This window comes from Rhinatrema bivittatum, chromosome 8, assembly GCF_901001135.1.
Source record: "Rhinatrema bivittatum chromosome 8, aRhiBiv1.1, whole genome shotgun sequence".
Classification (NCBI taxonomy): Eukaryota; Metazoa; Chordata; class Amphibia; order Gymnophiona; family Rhinatrematidae; genus Rhinatrema; species Rhinatrema bivittatum.
In genome coordinates this window covers 80261415-80286203 of record NC_042622.1, presented here as the reverse complement: position 1 = coordinate 80286203, position 24789 = coordinate 80261415, and the positions used below count along the sequence as shown (strand labels likewise).

Below are 24789 nucleotides of genomic sequence, written 5' to 3'. Positions count from 1 at the left end.
TTCTTCCCTTATCACTCCACCCCCCCCCCCGCTCACCTCTCCGTGTCTCCTCCTCCCACCGGATATATTATGTTAATAATCGCCTAGGATAAATCTCTGTTTAAGTCTCGCTACTCTATGGTTTTAGTTGATTATTTTTATCACGCTCCAGTTGTTATCGTTTTAAAATCTTTCCTGTGTTCCATCACCCATGTTTTTGCTCCCTGTTTAATGTAACTTTACCTTCTACTTAGTTGTTAATTGGTTTCCCCTGTTCTAATGTAAACCGGTACGATAAGACCTTGTCTTGAGTATCGGTATAGTAAAAGAATTTAAATAAATAAGTAAAGATGGGAGAATTAGTATGTATAGCAGTGAATGATGACATAGACTAAATTGGCATCTCAGAGACATGGTGGAAAGAGGATAACCAATAGGACAGTGCTATACCGGGATACAAATTATATCGCAATGACAGAGAGGAGCACTCGGGAGGAGGTGTGGCGCTTTATGTCCGGTTTGGCATAAAGTCCAACAGGATAAACATCCTGCATGAGACTAAATACAAAATTGAATCTTTATGGGTAGAAATCCCTTGTGTGTCGGGGAAGACTATAGTGATAGGGGTATACTACCGTCCACCTGGTCAAGATGGTGAGACGGACAGTGAAATGCTAAGAGAAATTAGGGAAGCTAACCAAATTGGTAGTGCAGTAATAATGGGAGACTTCAATTACCCCATTATTGACTGGGTAAATGTATCATCGGGTCACGCTAGAGAGATAACGTTCCTGGATGGAATAAATGATAGCTTTATGGAGCAATTGGTTCAGGAACCGACGAGAGAGGGAGCAATTTTAGATCTAATTCTCAGTGGAGCACAGGACTTGGTGAGAGAGGTAACGGTGGTGGGGCCGCTTGGCAATAGTGATCATAATATGATCAAATTTGATTTAATGACTGGAAGAGGAACAGTGTGCAAATCCAAGGCTCTCGTGCTAAACTTTCAAAAGGGAAACTTTGATAACATGAGAAAAATTGTTAGAAAAAAACTGAAAGGAGCAGCTACAAAAGTAAAAAATGTCCAAGAGGCGTGGTCATTGTTAAAAAATCAAAAAATAATAAAGAACCAAAGCACTTGTTTTGTCAATCAAATCGTATACAACCAAAAAAACAAGTATCTTGTAGTGTAAACCGTATCTTCAATGTGCTATCATCAAACAAATTTTCAAAAAATGTATTGTATTTTACTTTAAATTTGTAACCGCATCAGCAAGCCAGACAACGGCAGTGAATACACTTGCCGTCCGGACTACTCGTCATTTGCGGCAAGGTGGTAAATCAACTGTCTTTTTATCACCTAGCTGATAAAAAGACAGTTGATTTACCACCTTGCCGCAAATAACGAGTAGTCCGGACGGCAAGTGTATTCACTGCCGTTGTCTGGCTTGCTGATGCGGTTACAAATTTAAAGTAAAATACAATACATTTTTTGAAAATTTGTTTGATGATAGCACATTGAAGATACGGTTTACACTACAAGATACTTGTTTTTTTGGTTGTATACGACATTGTTAAAAAATACCATTCTAGAAGCACAGTCCAGATGTATTCCACACATTTAGAAAGGTGGAAAGAAGGCAAAACGATTACCGGCATGGTTAAAAGGGGAGGTGAAAGAAGCTATTTTAGCCAAAAGATCTTCATTCAAAAATTGGAAGAAGGATCCAACAGAAGAAAATAGGATAATGCATAAGTTTTGGCAAGTTAAATGTAAGACATTGATAAGACCGGCTAAGAGAGAATTTGAAAAGAAGTTGGTTGTAGAGGCAAAAACTCCCAGTAAAAGCTTTTTTAAATATATCCGAAGCAGAAAGCCTGTGAGGGAGTCAGTTGGACCGTTAGATGATCGAGGGGTTAAAGGGGCACTTAGAGAAGATAAGGCCATCGCGAAAAGATTAAATGATTTCTTTGCTTCGGTGTTTACTGAAGAGGATGTTGGAGAGGTACCCGTAATGGAGAAGGTTTTCATGGGTAATGATTCAGATGGGCTGAATCAAATCACGGTGAACCTAGAAGATGTGGTAGGCCTGATTGACAAACTGAAGAGTAGTAAATCACCCGGACCGGATGGTATACACCCCAGAGTTCTGAAGGAACTAAAAAATGAAATTTCAGACCTATTAGTAAAAATTTGTAACCTATCATTAAAATCATCCATTGTACCTGAAGACTGGAGGATAGCAAATGTAACCCCAATATTTAAAAAGGGCTCCAGGGGCGATCCGGGAAACTACAGACCAGTTAGCCTAACTTCAGTGCCGGGAAAAATAGTGGAAATTTGTTCTAAACATCAAAATCACAGAGCATATAGAAAGACATGGTTTAATGGAACAAAGTCAGCATGGCTTTACCCAAGGCAAGTCTTGCCTCACAAATCTGCTTCACTTTTTTAAAGGAGTTAATAAACATGTGGATAAAGGTGAACCGGTAGATGTAGTGTACATGGATTTTCAGAAGGCGTTTGACAAAGTTCCTCATGAGAGGCTTCTAGGAAAAGTAAAAAGTCATGAGATAGGTGGTGATGTCCTTTCATAGAGTGCAAACTGGCTAAAAGACAGGAAACAGAGTAGGATTAAATGGACAATTTTCTCAGTGAAAGGGAGTGGGCAGTGGAGTGCCTCAGGGATCTGTATTGGGACCCTTACTTTTCAATATATTTATAAATGATCTGGAAAGAAATACGACGAGTGAGGTAATCAAATTTGCAGATGATACAAAATTGTTCAGAGTAGTTAAATCACAAGCAGATTGTGATAAATTGCAGGAAGACCTTGTGAGACTGGAAAATTGGGCATCCAAATGGCAGATGAAATTTAATGTGGATAAGTGCAAGGTAATGCATATAGGGAAAAATAATCCATGCTATAGTTACACAATGTTAGGTTCCATATTAGGTGCTATAACACAAGAAAGAAATCTAGGCATCATAGTGGATAACATATTGAAATCGTCGATTCAGTGTGCTGCGGCAGTCAAAAAAGCAAACAGAATGTTGGGAATTATTAGAAATGGAATGGTGAATAAAACGGAAAATGTCATAATGCCTCTGTATCGCTCCACGGTGAGACCGCACCTTGAATACTGTGTACAATTCTGGTCGCCGCATCTCAAAAAAGATATAATTGTGATGGAGAAGGTACAGAGAAGGGTTACCAAAATGTCAAGGGCAATGGAACAGCTCCCCTATGAGGAAAGAATAAAGAGGTTAGGACTTTTCAGCTTGGAGAAGAGATGGCTAAGGGGGGGGATATGATAGAGGTGTTTAAAATCATGAGAGGTCTAGAACGGGTAGATGTGAATAGGTTATTTACTCTTTCGGATAATAGAAAAAACTAGGGGGCACTCTATGAAGTTAGCATGTGGCACATTTAAAAGTAATCGGAGAAAGTTCTTTTTTTACTCAACGCACAATTAAACTCTGGAATTTGTTGCCAGAGGATGTGGTTAGTGCAGTTAGTATAGCTGTGTTTAAAAAAGGATTGGATAGCTACTACCGCTATCCACGAGACCCTGGACAAGTTCCTCACACCTCCATCGCTCACCAGGAAATGCTCTACAATGGTAAAAAAAACTTCACCTCTTGATCTCCTCGGACAGGACTACCAAACTGGCAGTCTTATGGACTCAGGACTTACATTGCCAAGTTTCTTCATCTTATATAACTAAAGGTTTTAAAAGCATAGCCAAATGTGTCGAAAATGTACAACTGCGGGAAACCCAGTTCAAGCTACTACATAGACTTTATATCCCGCCTACTCTCGCTTACAAATGGAAGCTGACTGTGTCAGCCGCTTGTATTAAGTGTGGTACGGAGCCTGCGACTCTGATTCACAATCTTTGGGACTGTGAGGCAATTCAGAGATTCTGGACCAAGATCCTTCATTACCTGAGCGGCCTCTTAGCTTTAAATCTACCCTTGAATCCGCAACTTTGCTTACTGCATCTCATCAAAAACACGCTTTCGGGACCGCCTAAGTATCCTACGTGCCAATTCTTATGCAAAGCCTTCTTGTTAGCCACACAGACAATCCTCACTCAGTGGCTGGCGAAGGAATCTCCCTCACTAACGCAGTGGAGGTTAAGACTGCACAGACTGGCCATATTCAAGCATATGTCAGCAAAGTCGTCGCCATCTCAACGACGCTATGACCTTTACCTGGACATATGGAATCCGTACCTATTGTCCCTCAACCCTAGAGCTCGCAGTAAAATACTGGCCTCCTCGATATGACTGTGCTGACACTCTCCTGGTTCCCGGAGGGACTTCTCCTATTTGTCCTATTCTCCTATTTGTCCTATTTTTCAATATCTGTTCCTCAAGCTATTCCTGCTTATTGGATCTTACCCAGGGAGAGCACGTCATCGCGGTTATGGAGAGCAGAGGTAGACCTCTGACATGTTACACATAGACAACTGAACACTGAACCCTTACTTCCTAAGTCAAGTGTTCGGCTATTGTTGAGACTCATAGGATTATCTCCTGTTTATATAATTAGTGCCTTTATGAAGCTCGTGCTATATCAATCCTTCGTTATATCTCAGCCTTAAATAGCGCTCGGGGTAGGGAGGGAGAATGGGGGGGGGGGGGGGAGGGGGGAAACGTGCAGGCTGGAAAGTAATAACTTCTTGCTGTATTCACTCTATTCCTTTAATGTTATGGGTCACAGTTTTATCATTATATACCAGATGTTTCCTATTGTTATTTCTCCCCTGGCTCAGGGTTGCTGACCAAGGGGCCTTTCCAATCTGTTACTCACTTCAGTGGTTGTTTGCGATATGATCCATGTTATTGAAAAATGTGATAAATAAAGGTTTCAAAAAAAAAAAAAAGGATTGGATAAGTTCTTGGAGGAGAAGTCCATGACCTGCTATTAATTAAGTTGACTTAGAAAATAGCCACTGCTATTACTAGCAACGGTAACATGGAATAGACTTAGTTTTTTGGTACTTGCCAGGTTCTATGGCCTGGAATGGCCACTGTTGTAAACAGGATGCTGGGCTTGATGGACCCTTGGTCTGACCCAGTATGGCATGTTCTTATCATTTAAAGCATAAACTACTTCTGTATGTCAACAAATCAGGTAAGCTACTTGCGAACCTAGTACGGGATCAGCTTTTGTTGCTGGGTTGCATTCTGCTTGGGGAAATTTGGCCACTATGAATCAAGACATCAGTGCACTCTTTAGAGAGTATTATGCCACTTTATATGCAGTGGAAGAGGGGGATGTTTAGTGAGACGTCAATTTCTGAATGCAATTAGGTTGAGCGATAAGGATGCACCAAGCTAGAAGTTTTTAGTAACCTACATAAGCATATTAATGTTAAAATCAAACTGCCTAATTTGTTCCTAACAATCAGGTTTAACTTACACACCTAGTTTATTATTTTAAATTGTTACCGTACTATGATGGCACACGAGTAATTTGTAATCTATACCACCCATATTTCTCTTTATCGTGCCCTTCTGTAAACCGTTGTGATGATATTTAACTTAACGACGGTATAGAAAATTTTTTAAATAAAATAACTCCTTCTCAACTGACCTTTCTTAATAGACCTATTATAGATGCAGAAATACTGTCTGTTATTCAATCTAAACCTAATCTCAAAGCACCAGGACCTGATGGTCTGACAGCTCATTTTTAGAAGCTTCAGTGTAGGTTAGTTTGAGGGAGTTGTACACCACCATGATTCAAATGGGCGTGATGCCGGAAACATTATGTATGGCGCATATAGTTGTTCTTCCCAAGCCAGGCTGCGATCAACAGTTGGCGTCTTCATACTGCCCCATCTCTTTATTAAATGTAGACATAAAAATGTAGCATCAATATAAGAAGGCTTCATGTGTTGCTGCATTTATGCAATCGTGGTGCCTTTATAGACCCCGTCTTGGTGGGATTTGATGCAGAGAGAGATTTTGAAGGGTCTCCTGGGATTTCCTGCTCAGTATTTTGGAGTTATTTGGCTTCTTGGGGTTCATAACTTAAGCGATTAAGGTGCTTTATAGAAATCAGATGGCAAGGATATGGATTAATGGTGTTCTTTCCGTACCATTTCAGTTGTCCCGAAGGACTAGACAGGGGTGCCCTCTCTCCTCTCTGTTGTTTATTTTAACTATGGAACCCCTGGTGGCGAGAGTGAATGGGATACTTCAGGAACATGTTGTTTACTAAGGTATCCCTTTTTTGCTCTCATTTTTGTGGATGATATTCTTTGTTTGTGGACAATATACCACGCGCTAAATGTTTACTTCCTAGGGTATTAGAAATTTTTGCAGAATATGGGTTTTTTTTCCAGACTTAAGCTAAACTTGGAAAAATCGGAAGTACTAGATATTTTGGGGCATTTACATGACAACTGGGGATCTTTCTGTTTGTGATGGGAGATTTCTTGCATCAAGTATTTAGGGGTTTATATTCATAGTGATCTCAGGGATTGGTATCCAGCTAATGTCCCTATTAAAATTAGGGAATTTTGAAATTGTACGATGGGCTGGATGAATTTTCCTTTATCCTTAATGGGACAAATAGCATTGCTTAAAATGTCTCTTATTCCTAAACTGCTATACCCGCTGCAAATGTTGCCACTGGTGTTGTCCTGTAAGGACTTGCAAAATATATTATGTATTTGTTCCAGATTTGTGTGGAATGGCCGGAGAGCTAGGGTGTCTATAGGAAGATTAATGGTACCCAAATCAGAAGGTGGCTGGGGATTCCCCAATATTTGCTATTACAATTTGGCATGCGCCCTACGTGCTATAGGAAAAGATTTGTTTGAGATGTTTGCATGGAAGCTGCCCTTGTTCGTCCATATAGCTTAAGCTTTTTGCTGCATGCTGGTGCTGAAGCGGCGGATAACGTACGGAAGACCATTGATCTACTTTGGTGGGCTAAGCAGCACCAAACACCAGCGGTACTCTTCGCAGTGGATGTGGAGAAGGCATTTGACATGGTCCACTGGCCTTTTCTCTTCCAGACATTGGAGAAAATTAATTTTGGTCCTACATTTTGTAGTTGGATAGCTAAGCTATATGAGAGGCCAGCGGCCCGAGTCAAAGTGAATGGAGTCTACTCTGATCCATTTCCCATATGTAGGGGAGTCTACTCTGATCCGTTTCCCATATGTAGGGGAACAAGACAGGGTTGCCTGTTGTCCCCACTTTTATTTGTGCTTTTTTAGAACCCTTCACTACCTATGTTAGACAGGATTCTTTGATTTCGGGTATACCGGTCGGGGACTTGGACTATAAACTGTCCTTGTTTGCCGACGACATATTATTTACATTATCAAAGCCTGATATCTCTTTAGCGAGAGTGGTTGATCAGTTACACAGATGTAGCTCAGTGTCGGGATTCAAATTGAATCTGGATAAATCGGAAGTGCTAAATATATCTTTAACGTCTGCCCAGGCTGCCACCTTGCAGACCCAATTCCCCTTTAAATGGCCACGCCAATCCATTAAATATTTGGGCATACATATTAGCAGTCAATTGGATGAGCTGTATAAATTTACTTTTGTCCCTCTCACGGCCAAGATTTTTCAGGACTTAGATTCTTGGATAAATTACTTGATTGCGTGGACGGGTCGTATTGCTATGATAAAAATGAATGTCCTACCCAAATTCAATTACTTATTCCAATCACTTCCCATTCATATTAAGAACATAAGAACATAAGAAAATGCCATACTGGGTCAGACCAAGGGTCCATCAAGCCCAGCATCCTGTTTCCAACAGTGGCCAATCCAGGCCATAAGAACCTGGCAAGTACCCAATATTCCCAATAAGGTTTTAAAGGGGTGGCAGAAATGAATATTCTCTTTTATCTCGGAGGAGGAATGGGAGTCCCCAGGCTACAAGGATATTATGTTGCGGCTCAGCTTAGTGCTGAGGACCCTCCCAGATGGGTAGCTATTGAACAGGCAGCAATGGGTGGAGTACCTATTCGGACCCTTCCTTGGCAACCACGTGAGACGTGGAGAACTCAGGGAGTAATGCCCATTCCCACCCACCTCACCTTACAACTATGGGTGCAGTGGAAACATAAAGTGGTTGGGGCCAGAAATTATTTCCACAACACTCACCTACATCATAATCAGCATTTTACACCGGGATGGGAGATCAGGCCCTATAGGGACTGGAAACGTAGAGGGGATTGTTTCCCTTGGTCAGCTTTGGGGTAGGGACGGTCTCATGACCTATAGCCAACTTCGAGACACATATCAACTGCAACATCCCCATCCCTATCCCTATTCATATTATCAAATACAACATTTTATACGAAAATACAATATAGAGGGGGAGCTCTCTCAGGGAAAGGTACAATTTGAAGTATGGTGTGAGGCAGCGGATCAGCTTAGGGGAAGCTTATCAAAAGTTTATGGTATTCTACAGAGCTCAGCCATGGACGGCTTGCCATATATTAAAGCGTGGGGACAAGACCTGCAAAAATCATTAACTAAAGAGGAATGGGATACTGTGTTTCTCCACACTAAGGGTTGCTCCATATCCGCTGCCCTCACAGAAAATAGTCAGAAGGTCCTGTTCCATTGGCATTTTACACCATATAAGTTGTACCAAGCGAAACTTAAGACGGATGATCTCTGTTGGAAGGGATGTGGACTATCTGGGACTTTTTATCACATGTGGTAGACATGTCCAAATGTTAGCAAACTGTGGAGGGATGTACTTTATGTAATTCACAGCATTTTGGGGTCTTCCATAATGTTATTGCCAGAATGTGCATTACTTAATATCCCCATAGAAGGTGATAGATATACCCAGACACTTTTTTCCCAAATATGCTTAGGAACCAGATGTGTATTGGCGCAAACCTAGAAGCAAGCGATGGTGCCGCCTGTGGAAGTAGTGCTATAAAAATTGGACATTATGTGCACTCTCTATAAGATGACAGCTCAAAACCATCATCGTCTGCCTCGACATGATCGGGTCTGGTTGCCCTATCAAACATGGAGACTGAGTGCGGTGCATAAGTAGGCAATATCTTCTCGGATGGACAAATAAAGACACTTAGTCGCAACTCACTTCATACTACTTTATTATAGCTTCTTTAGTTTTGTCTTTCTCGCTGTTTTATTGCTCCAAGACGATTGTTAATTACAGACATGTCATGCTCACCTGTTCTATGTTTATGCTGTTATCATGCTTAATGCCAAATAAAAATTTCAATTATAAAAAAAAAAGAAACCATTGACACTACGCCTGAACTTGTTGTGGTTCTGTCAGAGGGATCTACCCCAGAAACCGCTGATCTAGGATGCTGAACTCCATACAGCGGTGAGAAATCACCTCTTCTACCCCAGATAGTTTCCTTGGGGGAAGTCGCTGGAGCACCAGGGCTGAGAGTAACATCAAGGTCTGGCAAGACAGCCGCTCGCTCCTCAGCTGAAACTGCCAAGGACGCCTCTGGTATTAGCTCACATGCTGAGGTGAAGAACCCCTGAATTAATGGCTGAGAGGGGTCGGATCTGGGAGTGACTGGGATCGACTCCCTGATCTTAGCCCTATGCTTGGTATGAGGCATATCAAGAGGAAAAATCTCAAGGTAATGTGGAGCTCAAAAAACCGTACCTCCCTCAAGGTTTCTATGTATCTTTATTTGTTCTCAGAGAGCAAAAAAAAAAACAAAACAGAGAACAAGGAACTAGATAGAGGAATCTGTGCAGCAGCGAGGTTCATGGGGGGGGGGGGGGAGCTAACTTAGCAGCTTAGGGAGTTCAGCGATGGGGTTTTTCAGCAGCTTCTTTGCTTGCTGAGGAGACGTATGTTGGCGCTGAGGGACTGTTCCCCTGCTTGTCATTGAGGCGCTGGTAGTGCCATGGGTGCGGGGAGGAACAGCATGTGCATGAGCAAAAACATTCAGGTTCTGTGTCAAGCAGGACTGCACTGGTAGACCCCATCACCCGTGAGGCTTGTTCTAACACTGAGGCTTTCTCCATCAGTGCGGAAACGGTGGCCATTTTTTATTCCCTAGCAACGTCGACAAGAGAGGCAGGGAAATCCCCTCAACTATCACTGGCAGTCCCTGTCCCGCAGAGGGGCAGAGAGGCACTTGCACTGAGGAGGAGTCGCTGGTTCTGGTAGAGGTCTTCTGCCAGTTTTAATTTGCTTATGTGCAAAATGTGTTTCCCTGTACGTACCGGGATCAGTCCAGACTCCTGGGTTTTGCCTCCCCTACAGCAGATGGAGACAGAGAAGTTTTGGCGGATTCTGTCCTATACCCCTAGGTGCCACCTATAGTCTGCCAGTATTTCTCTGTCTCCAGCAGATGGTGGAGGTGCAAAAACTTACAGTCTTAGTTAGATTAAAAAAGAAAAAGATCAGAAAAAGTAGAAGGCTTAGGATTTTACTCACAGATTAATCTGTGGGTATAGTTTAAAAACAAAAAAAAAAAAACCAGAGGACTTAAAAGAAATTTCTTCGTGATCAAGACAGCTTCCCAGGGAGTTGGCAGGTTCTGAGAGAACCATCCCCCCTGGTATCTGAGGCACTTGGAGTGGGGTCGAGGACCCTATTTACCACTCCTCCCCTGGCGCTTTGGGATGATACCGGGGAGCCCGGATCACTCACCCCAGAAGGCACTGCACCCGATGTTGACAGGTTGTAAAAAAAAAAAAAAATCTTAAATTTACTTGTCAAAGGAGAGCTTCTGTCTGGGTAGTGCTTCTTGTTGAATTTTCGGGCTGTAGCGCTATCGCTAGGGGTGAGCCGCGTTCGGCATTTCTTTTTTTTCGTATGGTGCCGTTTTTTTTGCTGCTCAATGCCACGTGGTGCGGCCTGTAAGGTGTGTGGAGACGCACGCATGCGTCTCCAGGGAAGGCCTTTGCTCCGCCTGCCTACCCAGGGGGAAGGGAACCTCCGGAGCCGCCGAAATTACAAAAATCAAGCCGCGCCGCAAGCTGGGAAGCTTCGGCCGACCACAGCACCGGCCACAGCACAACGTTGCAGACGTGTTCCAGCTCAGCGTGGGAGCGGAGGCCATTTTGGCCACTTTTCGCACGGCTGAGCATGCCGCGGGGAGGGGGGGGGAGGGGAAGTGAGTGATCCGGGCTCCCCGGTATCACCCCAAAGCGCCAGGGGAGGAGTGGTAAATAGGGTCCTCGACCCCCCACTTCAAGTTCGTCGGCCCTCGTGGGGGGCAACCCTTCTGATGATTTTTCAGTTGATGATGCAGCTGAGGACAGCCCTGAGGGGAGCATCTGGTTCCTCTTCATCTTCCTTTTCCTGAGACTTCATTTTGCTGCTGCATAAGGCTTTTAAAGCCTCAGGTGGCAAAGAAAAGTTCTGATTCCCTGACAGTGATGTCTAGCCCCTCTGTGAAGCGGCCTAGGCCCCCTGCTAAGGTGGACATGCCGAAACTGCAGCTTCCTCTTCTGACTGCGCCGTCTCGTCCACAGGATAATTCTTCGGATTCAGAACCGGAGGACCAGTACTTGGGGGACAAGCCCCCGAGAGGGGCGGATTTGGACGACAGCCTTAGGCAATGCAATGCCGCAGGCTATGAAGGGAGATGACCCTAAGGTAGTCCGTCTTTTCAGGAGGGATGAATTGGGACCGCTCATCCCATCAATTCTGGAGGAGTTGGGTATTGAAACTCCGCAGGAAGATTCCCGGATGGGGAATATTGATCCTGTTATGGTAGGTCTCCAGGGACGAACCAGATCCTTCCTGTTTCATCTCTCAGTCACCGATCTGCTGTTTCATGAATGGGACACCCCGGATTAGGATTTGAAGGTCAGCAAAGCGATGGATAAGTTGTATCCATTACCGGAGGAAGCCCTGGACCTTCTTCGAGTCCCCAAGTTGGATTTGTCAATGTAGGCCGTAACAAAAAAGACCACCATTCCAGTGACGGGAGCAACGGCGCTTCGAGATCTCCAGGATCGCAAGCTGGAGGTTCAGCTCAAGAGGATATTTGAGGTTTCCACGCTGGGAGTCCTGGTGGCCATATGCAGCAGCAGCTTCTCCTTGCGGGCAAGTCTTCCATGGGACCAACAATTACAAAGTGTATTGTCTCTTTTGGAGGAGGAGGCCGCTCAGGCGGGTCATCTCGAAGCCGCTGTGGCCTACAGTGCAGATGCCCTATATGACCTCCTCCGTACATCCGCCCGCTCTATGGTGTCAGCTGTCTCGGCCCTCAGATTGCTCTGGCTGAGAAACTAGTCTGCTGATGTCTCCTCCAAAGCTCAGTTGGGATCTTTACCGTTTAAAGACAAGCTGCTCTTCAGAAAGGACTTGGAGGCTCTGATCCACTCCTTAGGGGAGAACAAGGTCCATCGGCTGCCAGAGGATAAACCCAAGATGAATTTCCTTTACTCCTCGGTCCCGCTTCAGGGGGAATCGGAGATTTCGTTCTTCTAGATCGTCGGGGTCCTTGGCTAGACAGTCTTCCAGCCGGCAACAGTCCTGGTCACAGTACTTTCGAGGCCGTCGCTTCGGCAGACCTGGGTCAAGCCAGCCTGCAGGAGTGCCTAAGTCCTCACAATGAGATGAGGCCGGTCCTTTCCTCGGTTCCAGTTGTGGGAGGCAGTCTTTTGCAATTCTACAAGGAGTGGACCAAGCTGACATCTGACCGGTGGGTCCTCAGTGTAATAAAGAACGGCTATGGTTTAGATTTTGTTCGGCGCCTGCAAGACCACTTTCTTGTCTCCCCATGCTCGTACACGGAAAAGCGTCAGGCGGTGCAGGACACATTGCAACACCTTATCCATCTCGGAGCCATCATTCCAGTGCCTCCCACCGAACAGCAGAGAGGCCGCTACTCCATTTACTTCATGATGCCAAAGAAAGAGGGCACTTTTCAGACCGTCCTCGACTTGAAAAGAGTCAACAGATGCCTTCGAGTACCCCGGTTTCGCATGGAGACCCTGAGATCAGTCATTGCGTCGGTGCACAAGGAAGAGTTCCTAGCATCTCTGGATCTCACCGAAGCTTATTTACACATCAGTATCTGGCCCGATCACCAGAAGTTCCTGAGATTTTCGATCCTGAGAGAGCATTTTCAGTTTTGGGCTCTGCCGTTCGGTCTTGCCACGGCGCCAGGACCTTTACCAAGGTCATGATTGTGGTAGCGGCACATCTACTGAAGGAAGGTCTCTTGGTTCATCCGTATCTGGACGATTGGTTGACCTGAGCGAAGTCAGAAGCTCTCTGACATACAGCGATTCACCGGGTTATTCAGCTGCTGCAATCACTGGGTTGGGTGATCAACCTAGCCAAAAGCCATCTGGTTCCCTCCCAGTCCTTGGAATTCCTGGGAGCCCGGTTCGATACGAGCCAGGGGAGAGCATTATCAAACTACAGGGACAAGTGCGAGATTTGTTGTCCAGACAGCCCCCCAGAGTGTGGGACTATCTTCGGGTCCACAGTTCACTGACTTCAACTCTGGAATTGGTCCCATGGGCATTTGCTCGTATGAGACCTCTATAATCAGCATTGCTATCCTGTTGGAACCCGGTGTCAGAACAGTTTCATCTTCCTCTTCCGGAATATGCTCATTCCAGTCTCGATTGGTGGCTCCTCTCGGACAATTTGATCTGCGGGGTCCCTCTGGAATTTCCCGTTTGGACGGTGGTGACCACGGATGCCAGTCTCTCAGGCTGGGGAGCAGTGTGTCAGGACAATTCAGTGCAAGGTCTGTGGTCAGTGGAGGAATCCCAATGGTCTATCAATCGTCTGGAGACCAGGGCGGTTCGTTAGCATTGCAGGCTTTTCTACCACTTTTTTGGGGCAAGTTGGTCAGAGTTCTGTCCAACAATGCGACAGCAGTGACTTATATCAATCGCCAGGGAGGAACCAAGAGCCAACCAGTAGCGATCGAGGCTCAGCAATTGATGCATTGGGCGGATCAGCATTTAGCCAGAATTGCTGCCTCTCGCATTGTGGGAGTAGACAACATTCAGGCCGATTTCCTCAGTCGACACAGACTCGATCCCGGGGAGTGGGAGCTATCAGAGGAAGCTTTTCACCGCATATACTTCAAGTGATCCTGGCCGAGTATGGATCTGATGGTGACGTTTTGGAACGCCAAGGCTCCTCGCTTCTTCAGTCAACACGGAGAACCAGGAGCAGAAGGCGTGGATGCCCTCATTCTTCCTTGGCTGATGACGGTACTGCTGTATGTGTTCCCACCCTGGCCCCTCATCGGCAGGGTGCTGCGTCGAATAGAGTCTCACCAGGCGGAGGAAATCCTAGTGGCTCCGGAGTGGCCAAGATGTCTATGGTTTGCGGATCTTGTCGGCCTTGTAGTGGACGGGCCCCTGAGATTTCAGGGACTCCCGAGACTTCTACATAAAGGTCCCATTTGTTTGGTAGAGGCAGATCGCTTTTGTCTAGCGGCATGGCATTTGAGAGGAAACATCTCATGAGCAAAGGTTATTCAGACACAGTGGTGGCTACCCTTTTGCGATCTCAGAAAACCTCTACCTCCCTAGCGTACGTCAGGGTATGGGAAGTCTTTGAATTGTGGTGCGTCGCGCATAGGGTAGATCCTATTTGAGCCCTGGTACCATAAATTTTATCATTCTTACAGGCGGGCTTAGCCAAAGGTTATCCTGCAGCTCTCTCAGGGTGCAGGTAGCAGCTCTGTTGTTTGTGTGGTAAAGTCCATGGGGTATCCTTGTCTGCACATCTAGATGTTGCTCGTTTTCTCCGGGGAGCAAAGCATTTGCGTCCGCTGATTAGAGATCCTTGCCCCTCATGGAACTTGAATCTGGTACTTAAAGCTTTGTGTGAGGCATCTTTTGAGCCCCTGAAGAGAGCACCATTAAAAGATCTGACGTTGAAGATAGTTTTCCTCGTGGCTATTTCCTTGGCGCGCAGAGTTTCGGAGCTTCAGGCGCTATCTTGCAGGGAGCCCTTTTTGAGAATTACGGATACGGGAGTTTCCTTGCTGACGGTGCCTTCCTTTCTTCCGAAGGTGGTAACCTCTTTTCATTTGAATCAGTCGGTTGAACATCCGTCCTTTCCTACTTTAGACCGGTCTGATCAACAGTCTCAAGACCTGAGAAAGCTGATGTACGCCGCGTCCTGTTGCGCTACTTAGAGGTTACCAACAGTTTCCTTATGTTACATCATCTTTTTGTATTGTGGAGTGGTCCTAAAAGAGGACATAAGGCGGCTAGAGCTACAGTCGCCTGCTGGTTGAAAGAGACTATTGGATCAGCTTACTTACTTTGTGGTCAGCCACTCCCAGTCGGTCTTCGAGTGCATTCTACCCGGTCACAGGCGGCCTCATGGGCAGAGTGCCAACATGAATCGCCGCAGGAGATTTGTAGAGCAGCCACGTGGAAGTCACTTCACTCCTTTGCTAGGCATTACCGGTTGGATGTTCAAGCCCCAGGTTCTGGGGGATTTGGTGAAGGGGTGATCCGAGCGGGGTTCTCCGGGTCCCACCCCGTGTAGAAGACTTTGCTACATCCCAGGAGTCTGGACTGATCCGGGTACATACAGGGAAAGGAAAATTGGTTCTTACCTGCTAATTTTCATTCCTGTAGTACCACGGATCAGTCCAGAGTCCTGCCCAGTTCAACATACAGTTGTGGGAGAGTCCGCTCGTTCAGTTATCGAATCTCATTGCTCTGCAGATAAATTTTTCATTGAACTTGTGTTATGTTATCATGGGCTCTAATGCCATTTGGGGTTAGTGAGCCTGGTTCCTGTGGGAATACATCCCAGCGGTTATAAATTGTAGTTAGTTAAGTTGGGTTTTGATTCATTCTGCTTTGATACAGTGCAATACTGGCAGACTGTAGGTGGCACCTAGGGGTATAGGACAAAGTCCACCAAAACTTCTCTGTCTCCATCTGCTGGAGGGGAGGCAAAACCCAGGAGTCTGGACTGATACGTGATATAGGAACGAAAATTAGCAGGTAAGAACCAATTTTCCTTTAGCGGGGTGCTGGTTCTTGGCCCCAGTCTCCATGGATTCTTGGCCAGTCAAGAGGCCTGAACTGTTAAGAAGCTCTTCAGGCCAATGATTTTCGGTGCCAGATGTTAAACTGATTCGGGCCTAAATGCGCTGAAGGTGCAGGCAGGCTTTACTTAGCCATGTGGTAGGCCACTGCAGCAGTTCTTTTCTCACCTGCATAGGCGTGTGCGAGCATTCTCACCATGTGGCGGTTGCATGTGCTGGAACCTGTGTGCATAAAGCCATGGCCTAGATTGGAGTGTGTAAGTCTACGACCTAGACTTGAGCGCATATTTGCACAGGTACTTGAGAGCATATTTGCACAGGATACGACCTTATGCGCATAAGTATCTAGACTGGCGCGCATATTTGCACGGGTACTTGTGCGCGTAAGACTGCAACCTAAACTTGATCGCGTATTTGCACAGCTATTTGTGCGCGTACAACCATGGCCTATAAGTGCTTATTTGCACATGTACTTGTGCGTGCTCTACCGTGACCTAGTCTTGAGCGTGTATTTGCATGCGTCCTGGAGGGGTATGTGTGTATGCACAGGTGGCATTGGTGTGCACACAGGAGGTTGCCTAGAGCCGAAGTTCAGGAGACGAACAGGTACAAGTGCCTTGCTATCTGTTAGGTGTGCTGTCTGATAGCAATTCAGTCCTCACTCTCTCTCCATTTGTATAAGTGCTGTTTAGATGCTCAAAGCGATTTGACTACTACAGATTTTGCCCATGTTGGGACATCCCTTTCGCCTATGGTGTCTCTTCAGGGGGTGTGGAGGGGGAGGCGAGGCAATGGTCAATTCTCCTCCCTTGTTCCCAAGGGCAGAAGCTTCCTCGAGAGGTTGGAGAGAGCAAGGTTGGGCCTATGGACTCTGGTATAGATCTGTTCTCCTCCTTCTGGGTGGAATGTTTCCAGGGCCTGCAGAGGTGCCCAGCGAAGGCAAAGCAATCTACTATGTAGGAATCATGTGCTTGAGCCTCCCATTTGTCAGTCACGGCGGGCAATTGCCATAGGGAGGCCGACCCTGGTAATGTTTGAGGGGGTGTGGATCATGAGACATCGGAGGATTCTAATGGGGAAATGGCTTTCTCACTTCTAGAAGAGGGAGAAATTGCATATGATTGAAAGCCGCTTTGGACTCTGCTCAGATTTTTCTTTTTTTCACAGAGATGTCTTCTTGAGTTTGTTGGCTCAGACCCTGAAGACGCTCGGCATGGCCCAAGTCTGTTGGTTCAGACCCTGAACATGCTTAGGGGTAGATTTTTAAAAGGTTGCACGCATGTGCACAAGGGGATGCCCAATTGTGCAACTTGTGCGCACAGACGCCTGCGGCCTTCCCCCATTCCCTCCCAGGTCTCTGAGCTGCCTCGGAGGGAACTTCCCAACCCCCTAACCTACCTTCCCCTTCCCCTAGCCCTCACCTAGACCTCCCCCGACCTTTGTTTTACCTGTTGCGCCTGCCTCTGGGCAGGCACAGGTTGCGCACGCCAGCAGCCTGCAGGCACGTGATCCCCCAGCACAGCAGCAAATGGCCACTGTGCCGGGAGCCTCTGATCCCACCCCGCCCCTTTTTCGAAGCCCTGGCACATACGCGCGTCCTGGGGCTTTACGAGCATCGCGTAATTTTGTGTTGAATGAAAAAGAATTTTCTCCGAATTTTTTTTTTTTTTTTTTAAATGTGCTACTTGTTAACTTCATGGCGTGCCCCCTAGTCCTTGTATTATCTGAAAGAGTAAATAACCGTGTCACATTTACCCATTCAAGTCCTTTCATGATTTTGTAGACTTCTATCATATCCCCCCTCAGTCGTCTCTTCTCCAAGCTGAACAGTCCTAACTGCTTTAGCCTTTCCTCATAGGGGAGTTGTTCCATGTCCTTTATCATTTTGGTTATACTTCTCTGTGCTTTCTCCAGTGCAACTATATCTTTTTGAGATGCGACAAACAGAATTGTACGCAGTATTCAAGGTGCAGCTCAACCACTGAGTGATACAGAGACATTATGAAATCTTCCATTTTATTTGCTATTTCCTTCCTAATAATTCGTAACATTGTTTGTTTTTTTGACCGCCACAGCAATTGAGCTGATGATTTCAATGTAATATCAACTATGACACCCAGATCTTTTTCCTGGCTGGTAACTCCTAAAATAGAATTTAACATCGAATAGCTATAGCATGGGTTATTTTTCCCTATATACATCAGATTGCACTTGTCCACATTATATTTCATCTCCCATTTGGATGCCCAATATCCCAGTCTCACAAGGTCCTCTTGCAATTTATCACAATCCGCTTGTGATTTAACTACTCTGAATAATTTTGTGTCATCTGTAAATTTGATCTCCTCATTCATTGTACCTTTTTCCAGATCATTTATAAATATATTAAAAAGCACTGGTCGAAGTACAGATCCCTGAGGCACGCCACTGTTTATATTTTTCCACTGTGAAAACAGACCATTTAATCCTCTCTATTTCTTGTCTTTTAACCAGTTTGAAATCCACAAAAGGGCATCTCCTCCTAATCCCATGACTTTTTAGTTTTCTTAGAAGCCTCTCATTGAGGGATTTTGTTTTTGAAAATCCAAAATCACCACATCACCGGGTCATCTTTATCCACATGCTTATTCACCCCTTCAAAAAAATGTAGCAATTTGTAAGGCAAGACTTCCCTTGTTTAAATCCATGCTGGCTGTGTCCCATTAAATCATGTCTAGCTATATGTTCCTTGATTTTATTCTTTATAATAGTTTTCACGATATTTCCTGGCACTGAAATCAGCCTCACCAGTCTTAAGCTTCCAGGATCACTTCTGGAGCCCTTTTTGTATATCGGGGTTACATTGGCTACCTTCCAGTCTTCAGATACAACGGAAGATTTTAATAATAGGTTACAAATTACTTGTAATAGGTCTGAAATTTCATTTTTTAGTTCTTTCAGAACCCTGGGATGTATACCATCCGGTCCAGGTGATTTGTTACTCTTCAGTTTGTCAATCTGGTCTACTACATCTTCCAGGTTCACTGTGTTTTATTTATTTATTTATTTATAAATAACTTTTTTATATACAGAGGTTCAATTAACAAGATTAATTATCCCTTCGGTTTACATTACAACCAGCAAAAAAATAACAGAGACAAAGTCTTGTTTTACAATGAACAGGGTGGAATTAACAAGATTATTATTTCATGTTTTGGGTCATTTCATCTGAATAGTCACCCTTGAATATTGTCTCCAGAACGGCTATCTCACCAACATCTTCCTCGGTAAACACTGAAGCAAAGAATTAATTTAGTCTTTCTGTGATGGCCTTATTTTCCCTAAGTACCCTTTTAACCCCTCAATCATCTAATGGTCCAACTGATTCCCTCATAGGCTTCCTACTTCGGGTATATTTTAAAAAGTTTTTATTATGAGTTTTTGCCTCTATGGCCAACTTCTTTTCAAATTTTCTTTTAGCTTGTCTTATCAGTGTTTGTTTTTCATTTAACTTGCCAGTGCTTATGCTTTTTCCTATTTTCTTCAGATGGAACCTTCTTGCAGTTTTTGAAGGAAGATCTTTTGGCTAAAATAGCCTCTTTCACCTCACTTTTTTTAAACATGTTGGCAATCATTTGGCCTTCTTCCACCTTTTTTTAATGCATGGCATACATCTAGACTTCTAAGATAGTATTTTTAAACAATGTCCACGCCTGTTGAACACTCTTAGCCTTTGTAGATACACCTTTCAGTTCTTTTCTAACTATTTTTCTCATTTTATCAAAGTTTTCCTTTTGAAAGTTTAGTGCTAGGGCCATGGATTTATTTACTATCCCCCTTCCAGTCATTAATTCAAATTTGATCATGTTATGATCACTGCTGCCAACAGCTCCACCATCGTTACCTCTCACCAAATCCTGTGCTTCACTAAAAATTAGATCTAAAATAGATCCCCCTCTCATCTATTCCTGAACCAATTGCTCCTCAAAGCTGTCATTTATTTTTATTTATTTATTTTTATATACCGATATTCCTAAAAATGTTTTATGAAATTTAAAATTCATAAATAACACCACTAAAAATATCTTCATACAGTGTCACAAACAAAGATAACTTAATAAAGTACATAAAATACAGTAATAAAACATGGAAATAAAATGATACATATTAATATAAAATACATCAATTAATAAAATAAGACAAGAAATGGCCTAAAAACCTTTTGGGAACTTAAATATCATATATGCTCACCGAATGACTGCCGGAATAACCAAGTTTTTAAGTTCTTCTTCTTAAATGTCTGAAAATTACTGTTAGGCCTTAAGTCAGATGGTGAAGTATTCTATAATTTGGGCCTGGCCAATGACAGGGCTCTCTCTCTGACACAAATTAAGTGAGCCAGCCTAGGAGATGGTATTGTTAGTAAACCCTTATTACTAGAGAGCAGATTTTGTTGAGGTGTGTAAAAATGAAAATGAAGAGCAGCACTGAACCATTCGACATTATCGTTAAATAGCTATTTATGAATTAGAGATAAAACTTTAAAATGGATTCGATAAAAAATGGATAACCAATGGAGATCTTTTAAAATGGGTGTAATATGATCGCACTTCTTTGAGCCTGTTAAAATTCTCATGGCTGCATTCTGGAGAAATTGGAGGGGTCTGATAGTGGCTAATGGAAGGCCCAACAGAAGGGCGTTACAATAGTTTAATTTTGAGAAGATCAAAGTTTGGAGAACTGTTCTAAAATCATTGGGGTATAAGTATGGTTTTAGTTTCTTTAGTATTTGCAGCTTATAAAAGCCATCTTTAATCAACTTATTGATGAACCCCTTCAAATTTAATTTACTGTCCAAGATGACCCCTAAATCCCTAACTTCATTAACTATAGAAGCTCTTGATTCGATATGCTCAGCTTCCAGTATCATTTTGAAATCACATTGGTTGCGGTTCAGCAGAATTTCAGTCTTTTGTTGGTTAAGAGATAAATTCATCTTAGCTAATAATTGTTGGATAGAAGAAAAATGTATATCCCATAATTTTAGTGAACTTTTCACAGAACCAGAAATAGTGAGCAAAATTTGGACATTGTCTGCGTAAATATAGTTTGTTAAACCTAAACCTGCTAGCAGTTTGCATAACGGCAACATGCAAATCTTGAAGAGTGTCGCAGAGAGCGATGAACCTTGTGGTACCCCAGAAGATAAAAGCACTGAGTCAGACTCTAACGTTCCTAGCTTGACTGGGTAAGATCTATTGCTTAGATAAGTTTCAAACCACTCTAGAACTTTCTCAGATAGATCAGTTTCAGATAACCTATGAATCAATATTCCATGGTTGATTGTATCGAATGCGGCTGAAATATCCAACAAGAAAAGATGATATGATGATTGCCCACTGTCGAGTCCTTTGAGGACTGTGTTGGTTAATAAGAGGAGGGTCTCAGTACTGCAGGATTTTCTGAAACCGAATTGTGCTGGGTATAAAATATTATTTTTGTCTAGATATTCTGAAAGTTATACATGTACTACCTTTTCAATTAGTTTAGCTAAAAATGGGAGATTGGACACAGGCCTAAAATTGTTTAGGTTTGCCGTATCAGAGTTCACTTTCTTTAGCAGCGGTCTGAATATGGCACATTTCAACTTATCGGGGAGCTTTCCTTGTTCCAAAGATAAATTAACAATACTAGCAACTGGCCTAGCTTTTATATTAGATACTAGCTTTAATGATTTGATAGGAATGGCATCGCATGGATAGGCAGCGGGATTCATCTTTCTAATAAGGATTTCTATTTCGGAGGAAGATACACACTCAAAGGTAGACCAGATCTGGTCAGGAGTCTTAGAAAGGCTGATCTTTTGTTTAGTTGCAAATGGGATGTTATCAATTAAATTGGAGATTTTGTCCCAGAAAAAAAATGCTAATGCTAAATCATTACATTTCTCGACTGAGGTGTCATGAATGAGATTAGACTGGTTAAGTTTATTGGGATTAAATTTATAGTCGTGGATCTTCCTAGTGAAAAAGTCACACTTAGCAAATACAGAATTAATATTGTTAAGACTAAGTGAAGCCCTATAAACCCCATCCAGGAACTTTCCTGATGTTAACATTTATCCAGTCAATATTGGGGTAATTGAAATCTCCCATTATTACTGCACTACTAATTTGGTTAGCTTTCCTAATTTATCTTAGACAATGAAATGCTCTCTCATGATTTTGGCCATCCTTACGGTAGTATACTCCTATCACTATACTTTTCCCCAACACACAAGGGATTTCTACCCATAAAGATTCTATTGAACATTTAGGGCAGATTTTTAAACCTATGTGCGGACGTAGATTTGTGCGTGCAACCCGGCGCGCACAAATCTACACCCGATTTTATAACATGCGCGCATGTTATAAAATCCGGGATCGGCGCATGCCGAGCCCTAGGGGAGCCCCGATGGCTTTCCCTGTTCCCTCCGAGGCTGCTCTGGGATGGGAGCAGCCTCGGGGGGAACTTTCCTTCTGCCCCCCCCCTCCTTCCCCTACCTAACTGACCCCCCAGCACTATCTAAACCCACCCCCCTGATCTTTGTTGACAAAGTTGCGCCTGCCTCCAGGCAGGTGTAGGTTGCGCACGCTGGTAAGACCGCTGTGCCGGAAGGCCTCGGTCCCGCCCCTGCCTCGCCTCTGGCCTGCCCACTCCCCACCCATTTTTTTCAAGCCCCGGGACATACGCACATCCCGGGACTTGCATACGTTGCCGGGCCTATGCAAAATAGGCTCAGCGCTCGCAGGAGCGGGTTTTCGGGGTTACGTGCGTAATATATGAGGTAGATTTTATAAATTTACTCGCGCGCGTATTTTTGTCTGTGCACCAGGCGCAAACAAAAGTACGCTGGATTTTATAAGATACGTGCGTATCTTATAAAATCCGGGGTCGGCGCGCGCTGCCTGTTCCCTCCGAGGCCGCTCCGAAATCGGAGCAGCCTCGGAGGGAACTTTCCTTCCGCCTCCCCTCACCTTCCCCTCCCTTCCCCTACCTAACCCACCCCCCCGGCCCTATCTAAACCCCCCCTACCTTTGTTGGCAGATTTACGCCTGCCGGCGGGCTGCTGGCACACATCACCCGACCCGGGGGCTGGTCCGGAGGCCTTGACCACGCCCCTGGGCCGGCGCCACGTCCCCTCCCGCCCCTTTTACAAAGCCCCAGGACTTACGCGCACCAGCGGCCTATGCAAAATAGGCCGCGCAGGGCTTTTAAAATCCGGCCCTATGTGCATAACCCTTTGAAAATCTGCTCCACAGTCTCTTGCATAGAGTCCTGTTGGACTCTATGCCATCCCAGACATAAAGTGCCCCCCCCACCCTCCACCAAGGTGCTCCTTCCTATCATTGCGATATAATTTATACCCTGGTATGGTGCTATCCTGTTGGTTATCCTCATTCCATCATGTCTTTGAGATGCCAGTTAAGTCTATCTCATCATTCACTGCTAATCACTCTAACTCTTGTGTCTTACTTCTTAAACTGCTAGCAGTGGCATACAGATTTTTCAAAGTGTGTTTTTTGTTTGTATTAACAGCCTGCTTTTCAGTTGACATGGATAATTTGGAATCTTTCAGCTCAGGTGATTCTTTACTTACAGGACTACTTTTGCTTTTATTGGATCCTCTCTGTTGGGATGCTCTAACTCTCCTGCTTCATTAATATCCTTTCAAAGATACCTTCTTCTGAACCATGTGCTGCTGAGCCCTAATATGTCAGTTTTTCCCTTGTTCTAGTTTAAAAGCTGCTGTAGCTGCTTTTTAAAGGTTAACGTCAGTGATAAGATTCCAATTTTTTTTTTTTTTTTTACAATGGACTATCTTTGCCATAATCTTTCTGCCCTATGCATATCTCTCTTTTTATTCCTAAGTTCTTGTGAAAACCAATCAACTCTCCTATTTTTAAATGCTAGTGTTTTGGTTGTCAACACTGAGGTTAATAAAATGGCCACAGAATTTGCAGAATCGCATGAAATTGCATGTTTTCATTTATCTCATTCATGTCTAAACAAGTCTTTATCTACAGGGGGACGCATTTGTTTTGTAAACTGCATTTTATGCTCAGGCAGCTGCAGAGAAATAATGATTGGTCCAAGGAACCACATTTACTAATAGAGAATCATAAACATGTACATTTTAAAAGTTCTGCTGGAAACAAAATATGGTCTAAAATATGACCAGCCTTGTGCGTAGGTACATTAATAAGCCAAGTGAAATTAAATGAAGATAACAGCTCTACAAAATCTTGAGATACCTGCTTATACCCAGGATAGTCATTGTTTAGGTATATCCTACAAGTCTTGACTGGTCTGAAAGGATGACGAGGAAGGTGAAATTTTAAAATCTTGTTGTTAATTTCCTTTTCTTGAGCACTGCCAGACCAGTCCAGATCCCACCCCAAGTATAACGAGGAGAACGAATACTTGGGAAGAAGGAAGCATTAAAAAAACCCCAACTTGTTTTCCCCTCTATTCCCAGTCAGGGATGCAACCCAGGGAAGGAAGGACAGGGAGCCTGCTCATTTCCTTTTTTTTTTTTTTTTTTCTTTTTTCTTTTTTCTTTTTGCATTTTCTCTGTTCTTAATTGGTAAAGAATTTTTTTTTAAGTTCACTCAGTCACTATCTTGAGAAGGAGTCTACTGATGACTTCCCCTGCTTTACCAGACTATATAGGGAAGAGGGACATAAGTGCAAAGTTTTCACTCCCTGCCTCCATCTGCTGGTAGGAGGGACAAATCCCCACAAGTCTGGACTGGTCAGGACTCAAGGAAAGGAAATGAGTAGTTAAGATGCTAA

The 24789-nt window shown here is 44.0% G+C and overlaps 1 protein-coding gene across 1 annotated transcript in view; it reads left to right on the top strand.

Moving 5' to 3' along the window:
* The window catches only part of ZDHHC12 (zinc finger DHHC-type containing 12), a 92272-nt gene that overhangs the window by 12739 nt on the left and 54744 nt on the right, over positions 1–24789 (top strand). The gene's annotated exons all lie outside the window — the stretch shown is intronic.